The 23287-nt window shown below is 45.2% G+C and overlaps 1 pseudogene; it reads left to right on the plus strand.

The window, feature by feature from the left end:
• The first annotated feature begins 1469 nt into the window (after positions 1–1469).
• On the plus strand, positions 1470–11215 carry LOC126064564 (inorganic pyrophosphatase-like; annotated as a pseudogene).
• Positions 11216–23287: the final 12072 nt, after the last annotated feature.

The following is a 23287-nucleotide window of genomic DNA, read 5'->3' on the forward strand; positions in this document are numbered from 1 at the left end:
ACCTGCAGCCAAACGCGTCCGCCCAGATCCCAGAGAGGTGCTTCCTGGAGGAACTGACCGTGGCAGGAAAGGATCTTTTTTCCAAGAGGCTGTATAAAAAGGGAACTGTGCTCCATAGGGTTTTTCGTGGCTGATTTTTCAGAAGTAGGTCCCTGGGTAGTGCAAATGGTTAGCGCACTCAGCTGCTAACTGAAGGGCTAGAGGTTCAAGTCTACCCAAAGGCACCTCAAAAGAAAGGCCTGGCAATCTACTTCTGAAAAATCAGCCACTGAAAACCCTGTGGGGCACAGTTCTATTCTGAAACACATGGGGTCACCATGCGTTGGGGCTGACTCCATGGCGACTGGTTATATAAAAAGGTGACCTTGAAAGCAGGACTCAAACAGACACATGTACACCGATGTTCACACCAGCACTATTCGCAATAGCCGAAAGGTGGAAACAACCTAGATGTCCATCAACAGATGGATGGGAACACAAAAGGTGGTCGATCCATCCAATAGAATATTACCCAGCCCTAAAGAGAAAGGAAGTCTTGATACATGCTACTGCATGCACGAACCTTGAGAACATCATACAGAGCGAAATCAGTCAGTCACAAAAGGACAAATACTGTATGATCTAATTTACGTGAAATATCTAGAATAGGCAAATGAATAGAGACCAAAGTTTATTAGTGGTTACCGAGGGTGGGCGGTAGGGGGAAAGATAGAGTCATTGCTCAGGGGCCCTGAGTTTCTGCAAAGGGTGATGGGAAAATCTGGAACCAGATAGTGACGATGGTTGCCCAACCTCAGGAGCGTAATTAATGTCAACGGAATCGCACATATAAAAAAGGTTGAAGTGACAAACACTCTGTTTTAGAGAAGACGACATTTTACTTTCTAGGGAGTAGAATACAAAGGTGTCAAGTGATTTCTGATATGCAAGGCTTGTGTCTTAAACAAGTCTGATTGTAGCATTCAAAAAAAAAAATTGCTCCCTTGTAATGCTCATCATAGTTTCACGATGAGTAGAACTGGTGTGTGGGAGAACTCAGAGAAGCCTGGTTCAGCTCTCTCATTTTACAGATGAGGGAACTGAGGCACAGAAATGCTGTGGGACCTTCCTAAGGCATCAAAAGTGTTGGTGGAGTTGCAATTCCAACCCACACTTCTTTGCCTCCACCCAGTGCTTTTTTTTCCCCCATATCACATACCCTCTCTTGGCAAAACTTACTTAATTTTATCAGTCCTAAACTCAAATATTATCTACACTTTAGCCAGCAAACTTTAACATTTCTTTTTACCACTCAGAACTAAAGGTCAACAACTTTCAGCCTCTTAGATTTTAACTTCTGCACACAATTCCAAACTCTGACAAAACCTTGGTTTCAGACTGAGATCAGTAATGTTCCAGGGTCTTCCCTTGTAGGTCGGTGCCTCATGCGGGTTGGCCAACTATTTCAGCCTTGACTCATCTCTGGCACCATGAATGGCCTCAGCAGCAAGGAGCGCACTACTTGAGTTCTTCACTCTGGAGTACCGAGTCTTCCTCAAAAACGAAAAAGGACAACACATATCTCCATTTCATGATATTCCAATTTATGCAGATTAGGGTGTGTTCCACATTGTGGTTGAAGTACCACAATAGTCTGATGCAAAAACGGAGATTGCTACAAAGGACCCATTAAATCCAATGAAACAAGATGTGAAAATAAGAAAACTCTATTGTGTTGCAAATTTGTTCCCTTATAAAGGATACATCTGGACCTATGGCACCCTCCCTCAGACTTGGGAAGACCCAGGACACAATGACAGACACACTGGCTGTTGTGGCAACAATGACCCAATTGATGTGTGTGAAATTGAAAGCAAGGTATGTGGGAGAGGTGAAATAATCATTGTGAAACTTTTGGACATACTGGCTATGATTCATGAAGGGGAAGCCGACTGGAAAGTCGTTGCCATTAATGTGATGCAGCCAGTTATAATGATATTAATGATGTCAAATGGCTAAAGCGTGGGTGCCTAGACGCTACTGACGGAAAAACAGAGAACCAGTCTGCTGTCCATGCAGAATTTAAAGATAAGGATTTTGCAACTGATACTATTAAAAGCAGCCATGACCATCGGACAGCATTGATGGCTAAGAAAACCGATGGAAAAGGGGTATGTATGTGTGAGTGTGTATGATTCTGTGTGTGTCTGTGTGTGTGTGTGTCACTGAGTGAGTATGTATATGTCTCTGTGTGTGTGTGAAAGAGTGTGTGTCGGTGTGTGTGCCTGTGTGTGTGTGAGTCTGTGTGCGTGTGTGTGTGTGTGCAGGTATCTTTATTAGGGTAGAACAAATCATCTAAAATTCCTAGAATCTTTTTAGCTACAATTTAGGAAATTATTGGTAAAACAATCTCTCACACTTATTCAACCAATAGTTTTTTTAATTCAGTAAATATTGAACAGAGCCTATTGGGTGCCCAGCAGCATGGCGGGAGAGGGCAGTTAACAGGACAGAGACAGGCTCAGCCCCTGCAGAGCTCACGCCTGACCCCAGGAAGCTTATGTCTGAGAAACAAACACTACACCCCGCCAAAGACATCGAAATAAACTCTAAACCCTCCTTGATGTTGCAGCAAGAGGAAAACCCACGGCCTCTCAGTGAAATCGGTTTCTTTTTTAACACGGTGCAAGGAAAACTCCGCTTTCCATAAGCAGTTGTTTCTGCCAGATAAATCAAATCAATGCGATCATTTAACCTTTCCCCACAGATTCTGTGGGATCAGAGGGATGTCTGTTCGCAGCCTGGGAAACCAAGGCTGCCCGCGCTCACACACCCAACACCCTCTCTGTCCGTCCGCCTGAATCTTTCCTTCTGCTCCTGCCGAGAGTTCCACGTCAAGTAACATGCTTTCTGCGAATTCTGGGCTCCACAAAGACAGGCTAGTGATCTGGAAGGATCACTGTCTGTGTCTTAGTGGAGAGGGGTTGATTTCAATATGTTGAGAATGTCTTAGTGGTGACAGTGAGTGGATTTTTTTTTTTTTTTTTAAGGAAAATTTTATTGGGAGTATTTTTTCCCCATAGGTGTGAAACTTGGCAGGTCACTGCATTCTGGGATGGACTGCTGAAGACTCGGTTAATTAGGAATAAGGTTCAGGTCCAAGGTAAACATCTTGAGTCTGCTAAGTCTTCTTAGGATGTTTGTCTGCAATGCTTCAAAAATAGTATAGCTTTCCATAAAGAAATATTAGCTGCCGTTCATAAATGGAGCCAGCTACGTCCTCACCCAGCCCTGACTAAATTGGTATTAGATGAGGGATCAGTCTCTGATTTTATTTGAAAATCCCAGGAGGAAAACCAGCTCCATCCACTGCTTTCTTATCTGCTTTTCCGAACTGAGGCCTGGAGGCTCGGCGACTGGGCTTCTGCCTTGAGCAGCTCAGTGGGGGATCGCTAAACCAGCCCTGAGGGTTTGCTCAGAAACGGGGGCAACTAACTGCTCACTGTTGATCCACATAGACAAAGAGCATCACATCCACAGAGCCTTGTTTAGATGAGAATGTGCCATCCTTACGTGCCCACTCCTGCAGTCCCACATGCGTGGCCACCTGTGCTCTGGGATTTCGCATCTTCTCCACTCAGCTTCCCTTCTTTTTCTTTGCGCCTTCACACTGCCCTGTGCTAAGGGGGATGTCAAGTCTCCCTGAATTCCCAGGGGGCCACATAGTGAGAATGGTGCCCTTTTGCGGGGGGAGCAATGCCCCAAAGCCACCATAGGTCCCTCCACATTAGCCCCAGAGAGCCTCCATGATGGAACACATCGCATCTCTGATGAGCGCACTCTGTGGGCCAGGACAAAATCATCGCTCCAGTTTTTTGACAGATAAGCCAAAGCTCAGGAAAGTTTAGCACTTCCTCTTGCATCCAGAACAAGATGAAATGGGGACCTGAACCCTGACAGTTCTGCCTTCAGAGCCCTACACTCTCAACTCCTCCAACATGGGCCCATTGTCCTCAAAAGAATGGATGGTTCCAGCATTTGCCCGAGCAGCTGAACGTAGAGAGCTCAGTCCTCACCATTTTGGTGGACGTAAAGAAGCAAGTCCCGCAGCCTCCAGGAGCTTGAAGCAAGCCCACACACAAAATACAGACATGCACATCAACATTCGAGTCTATGTCTTAGGAAGATAAAGACTAAAGAAGCTGTGCGTAGGAGATGAGGCTTAGAAGGGAGGTACCTAGAGAGAAATCAAGGTGGTGCTTAAAGAAAGGATTCAACAAAAATCTGCAAAGAAGTAAAAAGAGATCATCCATTTCTGACTGGTGGGAGATCGTGTCAGAAATCTTTGTCTGATATTGAACATTTCCAATCACATAACAGCATATTTTAACTCTTAAAAACATCCCCCATGGACCACGAGGGAGTTCCTGTGCAACAATGAGCCAGTTCTGTCTCCTGATGGTGGTGGAGGCTCCACAGATCTACACGAGATCAGAAGCCTAGAACCACACGCACGCATGCACACGCACACATGCACTCACACACTAGTGCATAAAAAATGGGTGAAACCCGAGTAAGGCCTGCAGCCCAGTGATAGCACCGTTCCAACGTCAGTTCCAGGTTGTGATACTGCACTGCAGTTACACGTCACCTGTGCGGAGCTGAATGAAGGGGTCAGAGACTCCGTGTACTATTTTTGCAACTTCCTGGGAGTCTATTATCGGTTCAAAAGTAAGAGTGAAAAGGAAAAAATATCTCCCCCAATTTCTTCTATTCCAGTGGGTTTTTTCCAACCTAGTTTTGGTGGTACTGTTTGTAATGTATACCACACCTAAAGTCATGTTTGTAGGAAGTTGTTGTTCTTGTTAGGTGCCAGTGAGTCGATTCTGACTCATAGCGATCCTATGTACAACAGAGTGAAACACTGCCCAGTCCAAAGGAGGCTAGAATAATTCCATGCCCAGAGTATTTCCAGAGGCTCCATTTAAGTCTCCCGTTAATCCTGGAAGGAGGCACGGGAAGGATTCATGTGGCCTTTCTGCAAACAGAGTGACTGGAGCTCAGCCAGATTCACTCGCAAGGTTGGGGCCCTCAGAGAATGGGGCCATATTGACTCTACTCACCCCTCCCACCCCATGTACCCTGCTCCCAGCACTATGTATAGAACGTGGTAGACTCTCAACAAAATATTGGTAAGTGGATAAATAATTTAGTTAAGACCATCACTGGTGACCAATAGGGCTGGACAACCCCGAGTGAACCCTAATGTAAACTACGTTGTTGTTATTGTTAGGTGCTGTCAAGTCAGTTCTCCTAGACTGAAATCTTTGTGGAAGGAGATCACCAGGTCTTTCTATTTCAGAGAGCTGGTGGGTTTGAGCTACAACCTTTTTGGTTAGCGGCCAAGCACTTAACCATTGCACCACCAGGGCTGGACTTTGGTTAATAACAATTTATCAGTAGTGGCTCATCAATTGTGGCAAAGTTACCACACAAATGCAAGATGTTAATAATAGGGGAAACTGAAAATAATAATAATAGGGGATACACCATGACCAAATGGGATTTATTTGAGGAATGCAAGGGATGGTTCAACTTCAGAAAATCAATCAACATAATACACCACATCAATAGAACAAAGGAAAAGAGCCACATGATCATCTCTATGGATGCAGAAAAAGCATCTGATGAAATCCAACACCCTTTCTTGATGAAAACCCTAAAAAAGATTGGAATAGAAGGGAAATTTCTCAATATGATTCAGAGCATATATGAAAAGCCAAAAACCAACATTATACTTAATGAAGAAAGACTGAGAGCTTTCCTCTTGAAATCGGGAACAGGACAAATGTGCCTGCTCTCATCACTCCTATTCAATATTTTATTAGAAGTCCTAGCCAGAGTAATAAGACAAGAAAAAGAAATAAAAAGCATCCAGATTGGAAAAGAAGTAAAGTTATCTCTATTTATGGATGATATGATCCTACATGTGGGTCACCACCCCATAGAAAATCCCAAAGAGTCCAAAAGAAAACTTCTAGAGCTAATAGAGGAATTTAGGAAAGTTGCAAGGTACAAGGTCAACAAACAAAGATCAGTTGAGTTTCTGTACACCAGCAATGAGAACTCTGAAAGGGAAATTAAGGAAACAATCCCATTTACAAAAACATGTAAGAGAGTAAAATACTTAGAATAAATTTAACCAGGAACGTGAAAGACTTATACAAAGAATATTATAAAATCCTGCTGAAAGAGACCGAAGAATATTTAAATAAACGGAAAGATGTTCTATGTTCATGGTTTGGAAAACTTCATATTGTTAAGATGTCAGTACTACCCAAAGCGATCTATAGATTCAATCCAATCCCAATCAAAATTCCAACAGCCTTCTTTACAGAAATAGAAAAACCAATCCTCAACTTTGTATGGAATATCAAGAGGCCCCAAAAAGCTACAACGATGATGAAAGAGAAGAACAAAGAGGACTCACACTTCCTGGTTTTAAAACATACTATACAGCTACAGTAATCAAAACACCCTGGTACTGGTATAATAATAGACACACAGACAAATGGAATAGAATTGAGATTCCAGAAATAAACTCACACATCTATAGTCACCTACTTTTTTACAAGGGTGCTAAGTCCGTTAATTGGAGAAAGAAGAATCTTCAATAAATGGTGATGGGAAAATAGAGTTTGCATATGCGGAAAAATGAAACAGGATTCTTACCTCACACGATACACAAAAACAAACTCAAAATGGTTTAAAGACCTAAACGTGCAAGCTAAAACCATGAAATTCCTGGAAGAAAAGGCAGGGGCAACTCCGTCAGGCCTAGCTTTTAACAGTGAATTATAATAACAATAATAAAAGCACAAACAGCAAAAAACAAAATAAATAAATGGGACCTCATAAAAATTAAAAACTTTTGTTCACCAAAAGACTTTACCAAAAAAGTGAAAAGACAAGCTACCAACTGGGAGAATATCTTCATCAACAATATATCCAACAAGAACCTAATAACCAAAATATATATAAAACTTTGACAACTTAACAATAAGATAAATAACCCAATCATAAAATAGGCAAAGAGCTTGAATAGACATTTCACCAAAGAAGACATTCAACTCGAGACCAAACACATGAAAAGATGCAAATGGCACCACAATGAGATGACGTTTCATTCCCACCAGGATGGCTAAGATTAAAAAAAAAAAAAAAGTTGGCAAGATTGTGGGGAAATTGGAACCCTTATCCATTTCTTGTGGGAATGCAAAATGGTACAGCTGTTACAGAAAACAGTGTGGCGTTTCTTAAAAAAACTAAAAATAGAACTATCATTAAAAATATATATACTAAAACCAAATCCATTGCCATTAAATTGATTCCAACTCATAGCAACCCTATAGGACAGAGTAGAACTGCCCCGTAGAGTTCCCAAGGAGTGCCTGGTGGATTCAAACTGCCAGCCTTTTGATTAGCAGCCGAACTCCTGACTACCACGCCACCAGGGTTTCCAGAACTACCACATGACGCAGCAGTTCCACTCCTAAGTGTACGTCCAAAAGACTTGACACCAGACACTCGAGCAGAGATTTGTTCACCAATGTTTATTGCAGCACTATTCCCAAGAGCCAAAATGTGGAAACAATCTCAATGCCCATCAACAGAAGAAGGAATAAACAGTGGTGCCTACATACAATAGGACACTACTGAGCCAGTAGGAGGAATGAAGTCTTGATACAAGCTATAATAGGGATGGAGCTGGAAGACATCATGCTGAGTAAAATAAATCAATCACAAAAGGACAAATATTGTATGGTTCCATTCATATAAAAAGACGAGAAAAGACAAATGCATAGAGAGCAGAGTTTATTAGTGGTTACCACGGGTAGGAAGGGGCTGAGGTGGGGGGGAGTGTTAACGGTGATGGAAATATCACACTGATTAAGGTAGATTACACAGTCAATTATTGCAACTCTGTCAATAAGTTGTACACCTGTAAAAAGTTGAATTGGCAAAAGTTGTGTGATAGATATATTTACAACAATGACAAAGAAAAGACAGAGCAGCTGCTGAGGCTCCTTATGTACAACCAAATACCTCAGGGGAGTAGCTTCCTTGGTTTGGAGGTTTAGGGTCACGGTTTCATGAGACATCCAGTTAATTGGCCTAATAACATGTTTAATGTCTCTGTTCTACCTCCTAGTTCAGCGGGTAGTGCCTGGGGTCTTAAAAGCTTGCAAACAACCATCCAAGGTACAACAGTTGGCCTCTATTCACCTGGAACAACAGAGGAAGAAGGACAGTCAGGAATAGGAGGAGAACATGGAATTCGTGGCTAATTGCCTCCATGAACAACTGCCTCCTTTGCCATGAGACGAGAAGAACTAGATGCAGCCCAGCTACCATCACTGAAAATCTTGGTCAAAGATTCCATAGAAGAATCCTGATCAAAAGGGGAATAATGCAGAACAGAATTTCAAATTCTCATGGACTCCGGACTTCCTAGAGCCATGAAAGTAGATGAATCCCTGAAACTAATGCCCTGAAAAAAAAAAAAAAAAAAAATGCCCTAAGATAATCTTAAAACATTAAACCAAAAATATCCCCTAAGTCTTCTTAAGACCAAACAATAGTTTAGGTTAGCTGGAAAAAAAAAAGTCTGCCTTGAGTATTATGCTCTTTTAAGAGCTATCTATATGGGATCAAATTGACAATAGCAACTCAAAAGATTAGAGGGCAGTCAATTTATGTTAATGGGGAGGAGCAACTCAGAAAAGGAAGGTTAGAATGGTCACACAACTCGAATATAATCAATGTCACTAAAAGGTATGTATAGAAACTGTTGAATTGGTGTATGTTTTGCTGTGTGTATTCTCAACAACAGAGCTCTGGTGGCACAGTGGTGAAGTGCTACAGCTGCTAACTAAAAGGTCAGCAGTTCAAATCCACCAGTTGCTCCTTGGAAACCCTGTGATACAGTTCTACTCTGTCCTATCGGGTCACTATGAGTTGGAGTCAACTCAACGGCAATGGGTTATTCTCAACAACAAAATAAATAAAATTATATTTAATAATAATAATACGGGAAACTGTGGGGGGGGCAGGGTGAGGAGAGATCTATGGGAACTCCGTGTACTTCCTGCACTATTTTTCTATTAACCTATAACTGCTCTTAAAATTAAGTCTATTAATTAAAAAAAAAAAAAAAACCTTTCCTGGTCGGTTCGGGCTCGTAAACAAACAAGAGCCAGCTCACGGCCTCAAACAAAGGGGGCATTAACAAAAGAAAAAAATTACTGAAAATATTTTACAGCACGTAGCCATAGGGGAAACGGGATGGATGTGTGCCTCTCACCCCTCCTGAGATACATACTGGGGTGCCTGCCCCACAGCTCCAGGGCAAGGAAAGCAAGCCCTAGAAGATCATCCAAATTAGCCATGTTTTGGCCTCATCCCACTTGACTAGGTAACCCTTGGTGCTCTGTCTTCATTTCATAGCTTTCCCTGTCTTTAACTACCTCCACTGGTCTCGCCTCTGCCTTTTTTTCCTGTACTGCATATGAAATCTTTACCTCAGAGAAAAATTACACAGTGTCAACATTGATTCAGCAGCACGGTTGGCAGTGCTGCCTCCCTGGAGGACCTCGAGAAGGAAAATTTGGTACGTGCTCTGAGGACCGACAGCAGGAAATGGCGGCCCTTGCTCCGTACATTTCCAGCTTTTATGAGGCAGCGTTAGGAGAAACGTGTCAGCTGCTCACCGGAAACACGGGATGAAAGAGACCCACACCTGCAAAGCCAGACAAAGGCCTGGCCATGGAGAGGGGTCAAGGAAACTGTCCCCAGGGGCCTTGGTGACCAAATGAAGCTGTCGGTGGGTTTTCATCTCAGCTTCAAATGGGCCAAACAAAAAAAGGGGAGGGGTTCTGAAAAGGCTGTATGCCGCATGATTCCAACTCTATGACTTTCTGGGAAAGGCAAAACTACAGAGACAGTGAAAAGACAAGTGGTTGCCAGACTCAGGGGGAGAGGGGAGGGAGGAACATGTGGAGCACAGGGCATTTTTAGGGCAGTGAAAATATTTTGCGTAATATTATTCTTTTATCAAAAACCCACAGGACTGAACAAGATGAAGCTGGAACCGTGATGTCAACTATGGCCTTTAGTAAATAATGACGTATACATATTGGTTCATACACTGTAATGAACGTACCACAGCGTCTAAGGCTTGTTTCTTTAGAGAAGCAAAACCAGTGGGGCGTATAAATATACAGATAGAGAGAGATTTATATCAAGACAATGGCTCACATGGCTGTAGAAGCTGGAACGTCCCAAGTCCTTGGGTCAGGGTAGAGGCTTCTCTTGATTCACAGAGCTGCAGCAGCTGGCAAACCCAAGACCAGCAGGTCAGAGAGCTGGGCTCTTGCTCATAGGCTGCAAAGATAGACGAATCCCAATGTTAGCAGGCAAGACCACAGGTAAGCCGCTAGCTCAAGTCCTGAGAAACGGAGGTCAGACAAACAGGAGCCAGCTGCAGAATCCAGAGCAAACAAAAGTCTACAAGCCTTGCCAGAATGTCCACTTATATTTGATGCAGGCCACACACCCGAGGAAACTCTCTTTCAATTGACTGGCTACTTGAAGCAGATCCCATCATGGAGGTGATCACAGTATATCAGATCTCATCATGGAAGAGATCACAACATCAAATCACTGGGAATCATGGCCCAGCCAAGCTGACACACAACCTTAACCATCAAGTACAGGAATGCGTGATGGTAATAATAGGAAAAACTGTGTCCAGGGAGAGAGGGGGTCTACGGGAACTCTGTACTTTCTGCACAATTTATCTGTAAACCTATAACTGCTCTAAAAAATAAAATCTGTTTTATTTAATTTAAGAAAAGGCTCTGGGAGTTAGGACGTGCACGTTTCTTTTGGGGGAGAATATTCAGCCCCCTATACTGGACAGTGGGAGGCTTTGCCCTGTACAGGCTGTGTTGGTTGTCCGCCCAGCAGCCATAACCCCTTCTTCTTCCTAACAGAGCCCGGGGTCTGCGAGGTGGACCCCTCCCAGCCCCAGGGCTCTCCCATCAAGTTGGCCCCATTCCCTGCCGTGATGGCTCTAGCCAATGGCATGAAGGGGAGCCTCCAGGTGGGGTGGAGGGTGCTCCTGGAAAAGACCATCTTCACTGATGAAACTGGGTCCAGAAAAGCAGAACTTTAGTGCTCTGGGCACTCTACATGGACCAGGCCTGGTGCCCAGGCAGCCATCTTGGGAGCAGGGGGAACCAGCCTGGGGTCATGGCCAACACCCTGCGGGTGACAGAGTAGACGGAGGGGGACAGAGTGTCCTAGAGGAGGTTGGCAATGACTGCAATCACCCACCCAATAATCCAAACCACTGCAGCTTCCTGAGACGTGTGAAATAGTAACAGCATCCTTGTTAAGCCAAGTGAACCCAGAGACTCAGCTTGGGCAGCTACAAACTTCTCACCCGACACACACCCCAAAGCAGAAAACGGGATGACCCTAAAAGATGCCCGTATTTGATCATCATGACCAGGGCTACATATGAAGTGCGTAATGTGTTGCTCTTAGTCATCACAGTAACACTGGGAGGTATGGACTATACCACCCCACTTTAAAAAGGAGGAAACGAGAGAGGTGAGGTGACTTGCCCAGAGTCAGAGGGCCCATGATTGATGGGCCCAGGGTCTCTCTATCCCAAAGTCGCTCAACAGTCCTTCAGCTCCTCAGTGGCTCACCCCAACTGGAGGTGAAGGTGAAGGTGGCTACCATGCTCTCTGGGGAGGGTAGCAGTAGCAGACAGCGCCTGCTAGGGGTCCCTGAGGTAGAGAGTGTGGCTGCAGGGGGCAACCCTTCTGGGGTCTCCACCACACTGCCTCCATTTCCCCTACTCCGCACATAGCCCTCCCCGTGACAGCCATGGATAGATTAGCAGACAGAGAGATAACTGCTGTTGGGTCCTCTCTGACTCATGGCACTCCCACGTACAACAGAGCGAAACGTTGCCCAGTCTTGCACTATCCTCACAATGGCCGGCATGTTCAAGTCTATCGTTGAGGCTCTTGTGCCAGTCCACCTACCCGGAGGTCTCCCTCACTGTCGATGGCCCTCTACTTCACCAAACATGATGTTCTCCTCTAGTGATTGACTCCTTCCAATGAGGTATTCGAAGCAAGTGAGTTGGACAATATTCTGTTGCTATAGGATTTTCAGTGGCTAATTTTCAAAAGTAGATCACCAGGCCTTCCTTCCTAGTCTGTCTTAGTCTGGAAGCTCCGCAGAAACCTGTCCACCATGGGTGACCCTACTGGTATTTGAAATACTGGTGGTGTAGCCTCCAGCATCACAGTAACACGTAGGCCACCACACTACAACACACTGACAGGCCGGTGGGGGCATAAGAGCCATAAACAGTATTTAATGATTGCACCAAGGCCTTTCTCTGGTTTCTGAGCTCTAACACTCAACTCCCACATCCTTATTCATATAGGGACAATCCCAGCTTTGGTGTCAGGACCTGAACCCAGGAGTCCAAATACTAGAGCCGGGCTCCTAACCACTGTGAGAGACAGCTTCTCTGACAGTCTCAAAAAGGTTTGCACTGGCTGCTTTTACCCTCAGATCAGAGGGAGGGGTATTCTTTCACTGTCCACTGTCCTAGAGTCAATGAGGCCAGTCACACGCTGATTGTCTGGGGTTCCTGGAGCATACGGGGTTCCACATAGAGAAGGGGTTGACCCTTTGATACCAACTGGACACCAGCAACTGCCAAGGCTCTGAGGTTCCCTCTGCAACACCTCCACCTCACCCTGGAAGACAGACCTCCCTCAGAGCAGCCCAGTTCAGCTGAAGAGATTCTGCCCCCCATTTACGGTCACTCAAGCCTCTTGTGGGGTGAAACGGTCTAGATGCCCCAACCACATGGCACATAACTGTAACCACCCAGTCATTCTAGAAACTGTACACCTGGCATCAAGAGGAAACGATCCACATCATAGATGCGTGAAAGGCGGGCATGGAGTGGCAGCGGTTAAGCACAGGATCTTAGCATCACACAGTTCTAGATTCAAGTCAAGGCTCTGTCCTCCACAACTCCCTGACCGGAGCAGGTTAAGGTTCAGGGTCTTCACCTGGGCCGTGGGGATAACAGCACCTTCCTCAGAGGGCGTCTGTGGAAGCTCAGCCAGTGAACACTTACAAAGATTTGAGTATCTGGTCCTGTGGGTGATAAGGCCAGTAAACGTTAGCTCCTGTCATTGCTTTTATTCTTCTTGTTATTCATGAGCCTCAAAAATATTCAGTCTTTGACGCAGAAATTCCAGTTTGGGAAATCTATCCCCCCAAAAAATCCAAAATGCAGGGAGGAATTTTTACACAATGTTGTTTTACACAATGCTAAATTGTATTTGTAATACCAAAAAGTTAGAAACAGCCTCAAAGTTCAAAACCAGGCATGTGGCTCATTAATCTAGCATCCAATCAAGGAAATAGTACGCAACCACCAAAAATGACTTAAAAACTGTGTCATACCCGGGGTGTTTATACCATAATTTCAAGAGAAAAAGTCAGAATACAAAATTGTACTTATAAGTACTAACTGGAGACACACAAAAATATATACACACTGGAAAGAAATACTTCACATTTAATAAGGGTCATATTTGGCTGCTGAACAGATGAGGGTACTTGTCTTTAATCAGTAAGTACCCTTTGAATAGCAGGAGGAAGAAAGTTTTAAACAAAGAAATGAGCCAAACATTTAAATCAATGTTGATGTCAATAAGAATTTATGACTTAAAAGTCAATATTTGAACGAATATTACAGTCTTTGACATTCAGCTATTTCTGGTCGCTCACTACAAGCTAGCTTTAAAAGCTATGTCAAGATAATCTGCCCATATATGTACACATATATATTATGCATACATATGCTATATAAATACATATATGTAAGGAACCCTGGTGGCACAGTGGTTAAGCATTTGGTTGCTAACTGGAAAGTCAGCGGTTCAAACCCACCAGCTGCTCCACAGGACAAAGATGTGGCAGTTTGCTTCCATAAAGATTACAGCCTTAGAAACCATGTGGGGCAGCTCTCTTCTGTCCTGTAGGGTTGCTGTGAGTCAGAATAAATGGCAATGGGTTTAAAAGTATACACACCTGTGTATACACGTGTATTATATATCCATATATACATATACTACATATATGTACATGTATACATGTGTGTAAGGAGCCCTGGTGGAGCAGTGGTTAAGTGTTTAGCTGTTAACCATAATGTTGACGGTTCAAAACCACTCCATGGCTCTGAGGGAGGAAGACCTGGTGATTTGCTCCTGTAAAGATTACAGCCTAGGAAACCCTATGGGGCAGTTCTACCGTGTCACATGGGGTCACTAGGAGCTGGAATCGACTGGATGGCAACTAACAACAACAACATGCATGTGTGTGTGCGTGTGTCCATCAGGATTTTCTTTCTCAAGAGAAAATTAAAAATCTTAATTTGTTTGACCAAAAAAAAAAATCCCTAAAGGTGGATTCCAAATAGTCTTAAGAAAACAGATGACCAGTCGGGATTTATGAATACCTAATATACAGGGGAATAATTGTAACATGTCACATGTTCCTGGCACAGTCTCAGCCATACATGTTCAAAATTATTTTTTAATTTATTTCAGTAGTAAAAAAGAAAGGAAAAAGTCATTGAGTAATTAAATTCCCTGCCTCTAAGCATTTTCACTTAAATAGGTTCATTTGTTTTTTAACTGACTCAATAGAAATTCATAGGCCAAAAAAATGAGGTCTGAGCTAGTAATCTAGGTTCCAGCCATAAACCCGGCAGCTCTGGGCACTAATCAGGCAGCCTTTCAACACCCCTGTGGTCCTGGGCCAGTTACTGGGCCTGGCTTCCCACTTCTTTGCAAAGAGAGTTAAAAACACTTATGGACCCAGACCGTTGGCTGCTGAGACTGGGACTGGCCTGGGGGCTGGGCTCGAATCCCCATCCGGGGAAACCGAGGGCAAGACAGGCTGGGGGAGGAACAGGGCTGGGCACCAGTCTGCTGCTCACCTGCCGAGCTGAGAGCCATATGGGATCCTCTCTGCGCCTCATTTTCCTCATCAGAGAGACAGGAATAACAGAAGTACCTATTTTATCAAGATCAATCAAGATCAAACCAGGACCAGTGGGTCCTGGCTCTCTGCTCAGATTGGACCTCATTCAATGGTTTTGGCTTGCTCCTTCCGTTTTTTTTAATAATTGGCCTTCAAAATAGTTGAGTTTGGGTTCATATTTTTCCTTGTTGGCAAAAGCTGGTTAGCCAGTTTTATTAATCCTGGGTGACACAAACAATTAAGCACTCACTACTAACCGAAAGTTTGGCACTTTAAATCCACCCAGGGGACCCTCAGAAGAAAGGCCTGGCAATCTACTTCTGAAAAATCAGCCATGGAAAACCCTGTGGATCTGTGTATATTCTCAACAAAACAAAAAATAAAATTAGTTTAAAAAAGAAAGAAAAGCCCATGGAACACAGTTCTACTCTGACACACATGGGGTCGCCATGAGTCACGATCTGCTCGATGGCAACTGGTTTGGTTTGGTTAGTTTTATTAAGCACTTACTATGCACCAAGCACTTACTTACATTATCAGCCACATAATCCTCTCAGTAGCCCTGAGTTACTACTGTTATTTTCCCATTAGACAGATGGGGAGACTGAGGCTTAGAAAGTAGTCACACTAGGATTTGAACCCAATTAGTTGGACTCCAAGCCCAAGAGCTTTACCACTACTTAATGCTACACTGACATAGACCAGAGATCAATTAACTGTTGCTGTCCAGAGAGTAAATATTTTAGGCTTTGCAGGCCACTTAGTCGGTCACAACTACTCGACTGAGTCCTCATAGGTCAAAAGCTGCCAGAGACAATATGTCCACGAATGGGTATGGCTACGTTCCAACAAGACTTTATTCACAAAAACAGGCAATAGCCCTTGGGTTGTAGTTTGCTGACCCTGACATAGATGGATCATGAGCCATCCCTGGAGCTGGGTGCCCTGAACGAAATCAGAGTTCTGGTAGAAAGGAAAAGGAGGGGTGGATATCAGGTAAAAGAGAAGCAGAGTTAGCCACAGTCACTAAGTTAAATCCACACGCCATGAGCTTCAAAATGTAACAGAAAACCAAGAGCCTGGGGCTTTGCAGAACGGATGAAAAGCTCTGCCCGAAGTTTGCCACGGCTCACCCATTTTGGAAGGAAGCCCAGGCTCCACGCAGCTCTTAGAATCCTCCCACAGACCCAGCTCCAAAGCCTCTCCTCTGTTACTGAAGCTCTCTTACTTGGCTTCTAACAAGGTGGACAGTAATGGGTTCTGTGCCTGCTGGCTGGGGTGTGGTGCAGGCTACAGTGTTCCTTTCTACAGCTGGGGTCAACCCTTGCCTCCACAGGGGGTCTCCTCTGCCCGTTTACACCTGGCCAGAGATTGGATCAAACTCTCGCAACTCCATCCAGCCTTTGCATTCGCTGTCCCCTCTGTCTGCAACATACTTCTCCCCGTCTCCTCTCCACCTGGCTTGCGCCCTCACATCTCAGCAAGAGCATCGACTTCCAGGGACAACCCCCCCGCTCCAGATGCCACCCCTTTCAGCTTAAAAACCCATTGCTGTTGAGTCTATTCCAACTCATAGCAACCCTATGGGACGAAGTAGGACTGCCCCATGGGACTTCCAAGGCTGTAACCTTTACAGGAGCAGATCACCAGGCATTTCTCTTGCAGAGCGGCTGGTGGGTTCAAGCTGCTGACTTTTCAGTTAGCGGCCAAGCAGTTTAACCACTGCGCCACCAGGGCTCCTTCCTCCCAGCTTAAGGCCCCCTTCTCCAAACTCTCACACACCTTCACTTCCCCCTTATAATCCTCACCACGTAGCAATTCAAAGATATTTGCCACCACCCCCCCTCCCCATTGGAGCCCTGGGTGAGCAGGAGCCTTACGGCCCTGTGCTCCCGTTGTTTTCCCAGCTCCTTGCACAGGGTCTGACGCCAGTGTTTTCTGAATAAATGAATTGAAAGAAAACCAAATGTGCAAGCAGAATTCTCCAGGTCCAAAGGTGACCCTAAAACTCAGCGGTATTACGTCATTAGAATAAGCAATATGTTTTAACCCTTTTTTTTTTCCTTCTTATATTTCCCCGTTTTCTAGGTTTCCAAATTTATAAACTGAGGTAAAGTGAGGTCACATGAAGGGCTAAGCTCTTTTAAAAAAACAATTTTTCAGGGTTCATGTATTTAATTAGCATCGAAAACAATACAGTTACATTATATTTTTTATACAAACTACTAATCCACATGTGTGCAAATTTGCCTCTGAGGACAACTTAGTGTTTTTACGATATGCTTTCAATATTTCCCTATTGTTCCAAGGTAATAGTTTTTGCTATTAAAATACATAATAAAGTTCTCAAGGAAAAAATAATAATAATAAAATAGGGTCATTCTAAGCAACTAAGACCACGACACTAAGGACTTAGAGAACCTTCTGTTCCTGTGTCATTGACGAGGGAAGGAGCTGAAATTAATCTTACCTCCTCGATTATAAAACGACATTGAAATAGTTGTAGACAGGTTTTAAATTTAATTCAAATGTGGCACGCTGCTTCCGCTTTCTGGGGGAACCTGAGCAATCCCCTCCAGTACACAGGGGTATCCCGAGTCTCAGGCTTCTGTGAGCCTGAGAACCCCTGAATGTCTCAGACGGTGATGCCAAGGGCAGCCGCCTTTCTGGAGCTCATGGAAGCTTCTAGAGTATGAAGGCAGCAAAGCATGCAGTCAGGAGGGTCTGGAGTCAGACCACCTGGTGTTTGTGGGCTTTTGTTTCTACCCCAACCTTGACACTTACTGTGTGACTTTGAGCAGACTACTGAAGCCCTCTGAGCGTCCTTTCGTCATCCACCAAAGAAGGAGAGTGCCCGTTTGCAGACTTGTTGTGGACGTCATTAAGAGAACAAATAAGGAAATACGCGGTGGGGACGCAAAGTTGTTATGTGCCGTGAAGCCAATCCTGACTCATCGGACTCCATAGGACAGGGTAGAACTTCCCAGGAGGAGATCACCACATCTTCCTCCCAAGAAGCCACTGGATGGGTCTGAACCACTGACCTTTTGGATTAGCAGCCAAGCGCTTAACTACTGAACCACTCAAAGAACCAAAAGACGAACCCACTGCTGTCAAGTGGATTCTGGCTCAGCGACACGACAGGACAGAGTAAACTGCCCCATAGAGTTTCCAAGCTTGTAACCTTTACAGAAGCAGACTACCACATCTTTCTCCCATAGAACAGCTGGCGGGTTGGAATCTCTGACCTGTTTGCAGCTGAGCACTTAACCACTGTGCCACTAGGGCTCCTGCAACTCAAAAAGCCCCAAGCAAAGAGCCAAGAAGAGGTAGGCCCAGGACTCAGACAGGGCTGTCTGGGCCCTGAGCTGGCACGATGCTCCGCTAAAACCAACTCAGACCCAAAGCTTCCACATGAGCAAAGAAAAAAGGGGTGCAGGAGGTACCGGAAACATAGCAACATAGGGAATGGTTTAGACCTGTGATGTCCAGTATGGTGAAGCTTCTAGGTGGTGCAAATGATTTGAACCCACACAGCAGTGCCATGGAAGAAAGGGCTGGTGATCTGCTCCCATTAAGATTACAGCCAAGAAAACCCTACAGGGCAGTTCTTCTCTTTAACACATGGGATTGCCATGAGATGAGTCAGAATCAACTTGACGGCAACAGGTTTGGGTTTTTTCTTTTTATTTTGGTCCAGTGTGGGAGCCAAGAGCCACACACAGCTACTGAGCACTTGAAATATGGCTAAATCAAGGTGTGCCTTAACTGTAAATCATACGCCAGATTTCGAAGACTCAGTATGAAAAAAAAGAACGTGAATATTAATATTTTTAATACTGCTTACGTGTTGAAAGGATATTTTTAATATATGGGGCTGCATGCAACACATTATTAAAATTAATCTCACCACTCTTTCTCATGTGGCTAACTAGAAAACTGAAAAGTACATTTGTTATGGATTGAATTGTGTCCCCCCAGTATTTGTGTTCGCTATGCCTGTAGATGTAACACCATTTGGGAGTGGGTTTTCTTTGTTATGTTAAGAGGCCATTTCAAAGTAGGGTGTGTTTTAAGCCCATTATCATAGTCATCTAGTGCTGCTATAACAGAAATACCACAAGTGATGGCTTTAACAAAGAGAAGTTTATTTTCTCACAGTCTAGTAGGCTAGAAGTCCAAATTCAGGGTGTCAGCTCCAGGGGAAGGCTTTCTCTCTCTGTCGGCTCCGGAGAAAGGTCCTTCTCGTCAATCTTCTCCGGGACTAGGAGCTTCTCCAGGCAGGAACCCCAGGTCCAAAGGATGTGCTCCGCTCCTGGTGCTTCTTCCTTGGCGGCATGAGGTCCCCCTGTCTCTCTGCTTGCCTCTCTCTTTTATATCTTGAAAGAGATTGGTTTAACACACTATCTAATCTTGCAGATCTCATCAATACGACTGCCTCTGATCCATCTCATTACGTCATAGTGATAGGATTTACAACACAGAGAAATCACATCAGATGACAAAGTGGTAGACCATCACACAATACTAGGAATCATGACCTAGCCAAGTTGACAGATATTTTGGGGGGACACAATTCAATCCATGACACCCATCACCTTTGAGATATAAAAAAGTGCAGATTAGGACAGAGGAGCAAGCAGAGATGGGGGAAGATAAATGCCATGCCACATGAAGGTCACCAAGGAAGCGAGGAATAGAGCTGAAAAGAGATAAGGACCTTAGTGACAGAGAGAGAAAGAGACTTCCCCTGGAGCCAGCACCCTGCATTCAGACTTCTAACCTCCTGAAAGAAATTTCTGATCCTAAAAGCCACCCATGTGTGGCATTTCTGTTACAGCAGCACCAGAGAACTAAGCAACATCTGTGGCCCACGTTACACTTCTGTTGGGCAGCACCGGTTTAGACAGTCCACAGATTCTAATTCCACTTGCACAATGTACTGTGTGACCCCAAGGAAGTGACTTGCTTCAGGTTCTTCTTCAGCCATAAAACAGGGGTCATCCTGGTACCCAATGCCACGTAAATGAGACCTGTTAGTATTTGCATCATCACCTGGAGAACAGCTCTTCCAAATGGGCCATTTCCCTGAGCAGATGTGTAAGCTGGAATTCTCTCCTGGGAAACAGCTCTTGGCTTCCCTGAAGCACTAACAGGGCCTGGGGGATCATCGTTTGGTGAAGATCTGATCAGCAGAGAGACAATGAGCAGGAAAAAGAGCCTTGAAACAAACAAGGGAAGAAAGAGGCCATCGAGAGAAATCTAAGCCATTAATGAGGAGCCTTAGATCTCACTCCAAGCACCCAGCAGAAGGGAAGGGGTGCAAGAAAAGATGAGATGGAGGAACTGGGCTGCCAAAACAAGTGAAGGAAATGGGAGGACAGAAACAAAATAAAAAAGGAGGAGACGGAGAAAGGAGCACCAACTCAAACTGTAGAAGTATGACAGAAGGAAGCTGATGAGAAGTTAAGGTGGAGACGAAGGAAAGAGCTCTCCATGTTTGGAAGTAATTATTCAAACATCTTGCACCTTTCAAAACAGCAGACAGCAATCTTCAGCTCTGGTTGGCCTCTGAACCCACCAGACTTCGAGGGGCTTTCAGCACCAGCTCTGTCAGGCTGGAGGACAGCAGCTCCCTTGGAGAAAGGGTCATTCTGCTGGGCCCCCCCCGACCCATGCCATCCAGGCTGGGATCACAAAGCAGGAATGCAAGGAAGGTTTGTCTGTCGCCACTGGGATGGAACCAGCTGGAACCCACTCACATCCTGCACCAGCCGGCATTAACATTGTGATGGACGAGGGTCAGGAGCCTGCCCTGACCTGTGTCCTGGGGCTGGGGGGACACTGCTTTACTTAAAGCCCTGAGTCTCTTGGGGGGTGGATCCAGCTGAGCCTCACAGAAGCAGCTCCTGGTGGTCAGAGGCCTTCGTGGGGGCACTCAGTGGACCTACTGGTGAACAGGTAAGAGTTTGCATCCTCCAGTTTCACGAGGTCCCTCTGCACCAAGCACCACCCAGAAACACAGGTTCCAAAGCTGCTGAGCTACCAGGGCAAGTGGTCATTTACGTGGCCTGCTTTCTGAGAGATTCTGATTTGGATCCCACCCAAGCCAAGGTGATGACGTTTACTCCTCTCAGCCTCTGCTATGCTCCCTGCCATGGTCTCCTACGCCGACCACTGCACCTGAGAGGGAGACGAGGTCAGCCCAGAGAGCTCCCCAGGGTGCACCGTACCCTCAGTCCTGGATGTTCCAGCATCACCACCTCCCTGCAAATCCTGATCCTCCTACTGACTCCCTCGGAGAAACCTCCCCACTTCCTCCTCCTCTCCCACGTTCAGCGCTCCTCTCTGCACTCAGCTCCTTGCTCAGCCATTGTTACCCTCCGCTCTGCATCCTGAGTACGGGTTTACTCTTTTCCACATCTGGCTGTCGGCCCCTGGGAAGGCAGCGAGTGCCTCTATCTCAATCATCTCAGCTTTTGAGCATTGCAGGCGCTGCGTGTACATGGGGCGAGGGTGTGAATGAATGAATGGATGAATGAATGAATGAAAATTAACATCAGGCACACAGCTCATGGTAGTCTGTGCCCTTCCTGCGGAAATCGGAGCAGACTTTGAAGCAGACACCCTGGTTTTAAATTCGAGCCCTCTCACTGTGTGACCTCCAGGCAAGTTACTTAACATCTGTGTGCATAATGATAGTGCCCACCTGTGCCACCAGTTACTCCAACTCCTGGCAACTCCCTGTGTGTCAGAGTAGAACTGGGCTCCATAGAGTTTTCAGTGGCTGATCTTTTGGAAGCAGATCATCAGGCCTTTCTTCTGAGGTATCTCTGGGTGGATTCAAACCTCCAACCTTTCCATTAACAGCCGAGTACATTAACCCTTTGTACCACCCAGGGACTCCGCCTACCTCATAGGGTAGGATAAACCAAATTACTTTACTTAAAGCACTTAGAACAGTGGCAGACACATAGTCTGGTCCAGGGAAACTGAGTAGCGTCAGCTCTGACGACTCCCCTTGTACAGACAGTGCAAAACCAAATGAGTTTTTAAAAATTCAGCCATAGATCCCGACAGCCCACATTGAAACAGAAGGCAAGGAGTTAACCTGTCAGCCTCAGGAAAGAGGGATTAGCCTCATGTCTGTTTAGTTACTCAGCTCCCTGCGTCTCCAGAGGAAAATATCCTTGAAAGATTGGATTATGTAGTGCGAACCGGCTACGAGGCCTGCCATTCCGAGAGGGCGCTGCTGTCATCTCGGAGCCCAGCCGAGGTCTGGAGGCTAATTTCCCGTAGGTGGTCCAGGCCAGATTTCCTGCAGGCCAAGGGACAGAGCAAACAGCTTTTCCTGTCCGCCGGGGATTACAGCGTGAAAGCACTTTTTAAACCTTAAATGAAAACACTGAAAGGCCGTGTCCATTCCGTAAACTCCACGTACTTAATTTTTAAAACAGCAACGCATCAAGAGCTCCAACAAGTGACGGATCCGTGCTCTAGGCTATTGAAAAGCGTGGGCCTTCTAGAAAAATAACTCAATCCGAGTGACATGTGCCTGACAAAATGACTCAAGGGTGTCTTTCCTCTGCTGGAATGTTCCTCTCTTCTCCAGGGTGTTAAGACATTGGGGGATGTTTAAGATAGATGTTTAAAATTGCTCATACCCTGAGATTGTAGCCTTCTAAGGTAGCCCTGGTTTGGCACCCGGAAGAGGACAGTGTCCTCATTCCAGGCATCTGAGCTTCCTAGTGCTCTTGTAACAGGAATACCACAAGTGGGTAGCTTTAAAAAACAGAAATGCATTTTTTCACAGTTCAGGAGGGTGAACGTTTGATCTCAGGGCACTGGCTCTAGGGGAAGGCTGTCTGTCTGTCAGCTCTGGGGGCAGGTTCTTGTCTCTTTCAGCTTTTGTTGCCCCATGTTCCTTGGTTCCTTGGCAACACTCACATGGTATCTATCTTCCCCTCCGCTTGTGCTTGCCTCTGTGTCTAATGTGTTCTTTTATAACTCAGAAGTGATTAGGTTAAGAACCTTCCCCTCAATGACATGGCTCCATGAACATAACAAAGAAAACCCTATTCTCAATCAGGATTACGTCCACAGGTATAGAAGTTAGGATTCCAACACATATTTTGTGGGGGACACAATTCAAACC

Source organism: Elephas maximus, chromosome 21 (genome assembly GCF_024166365.1).
Source record: "Elephas maximus indicus isolate mEleMax1 chromosome 21, mEleMax1 primary haplotype, whole genome shotgun sequence".
In the NCBI taxonomy this organism is placed as follows: Eukaryota; Metazoa; Chordata; class Mammalia; order Proboscidea; family Elephantidae; genus Elephas; species Elephas maximus.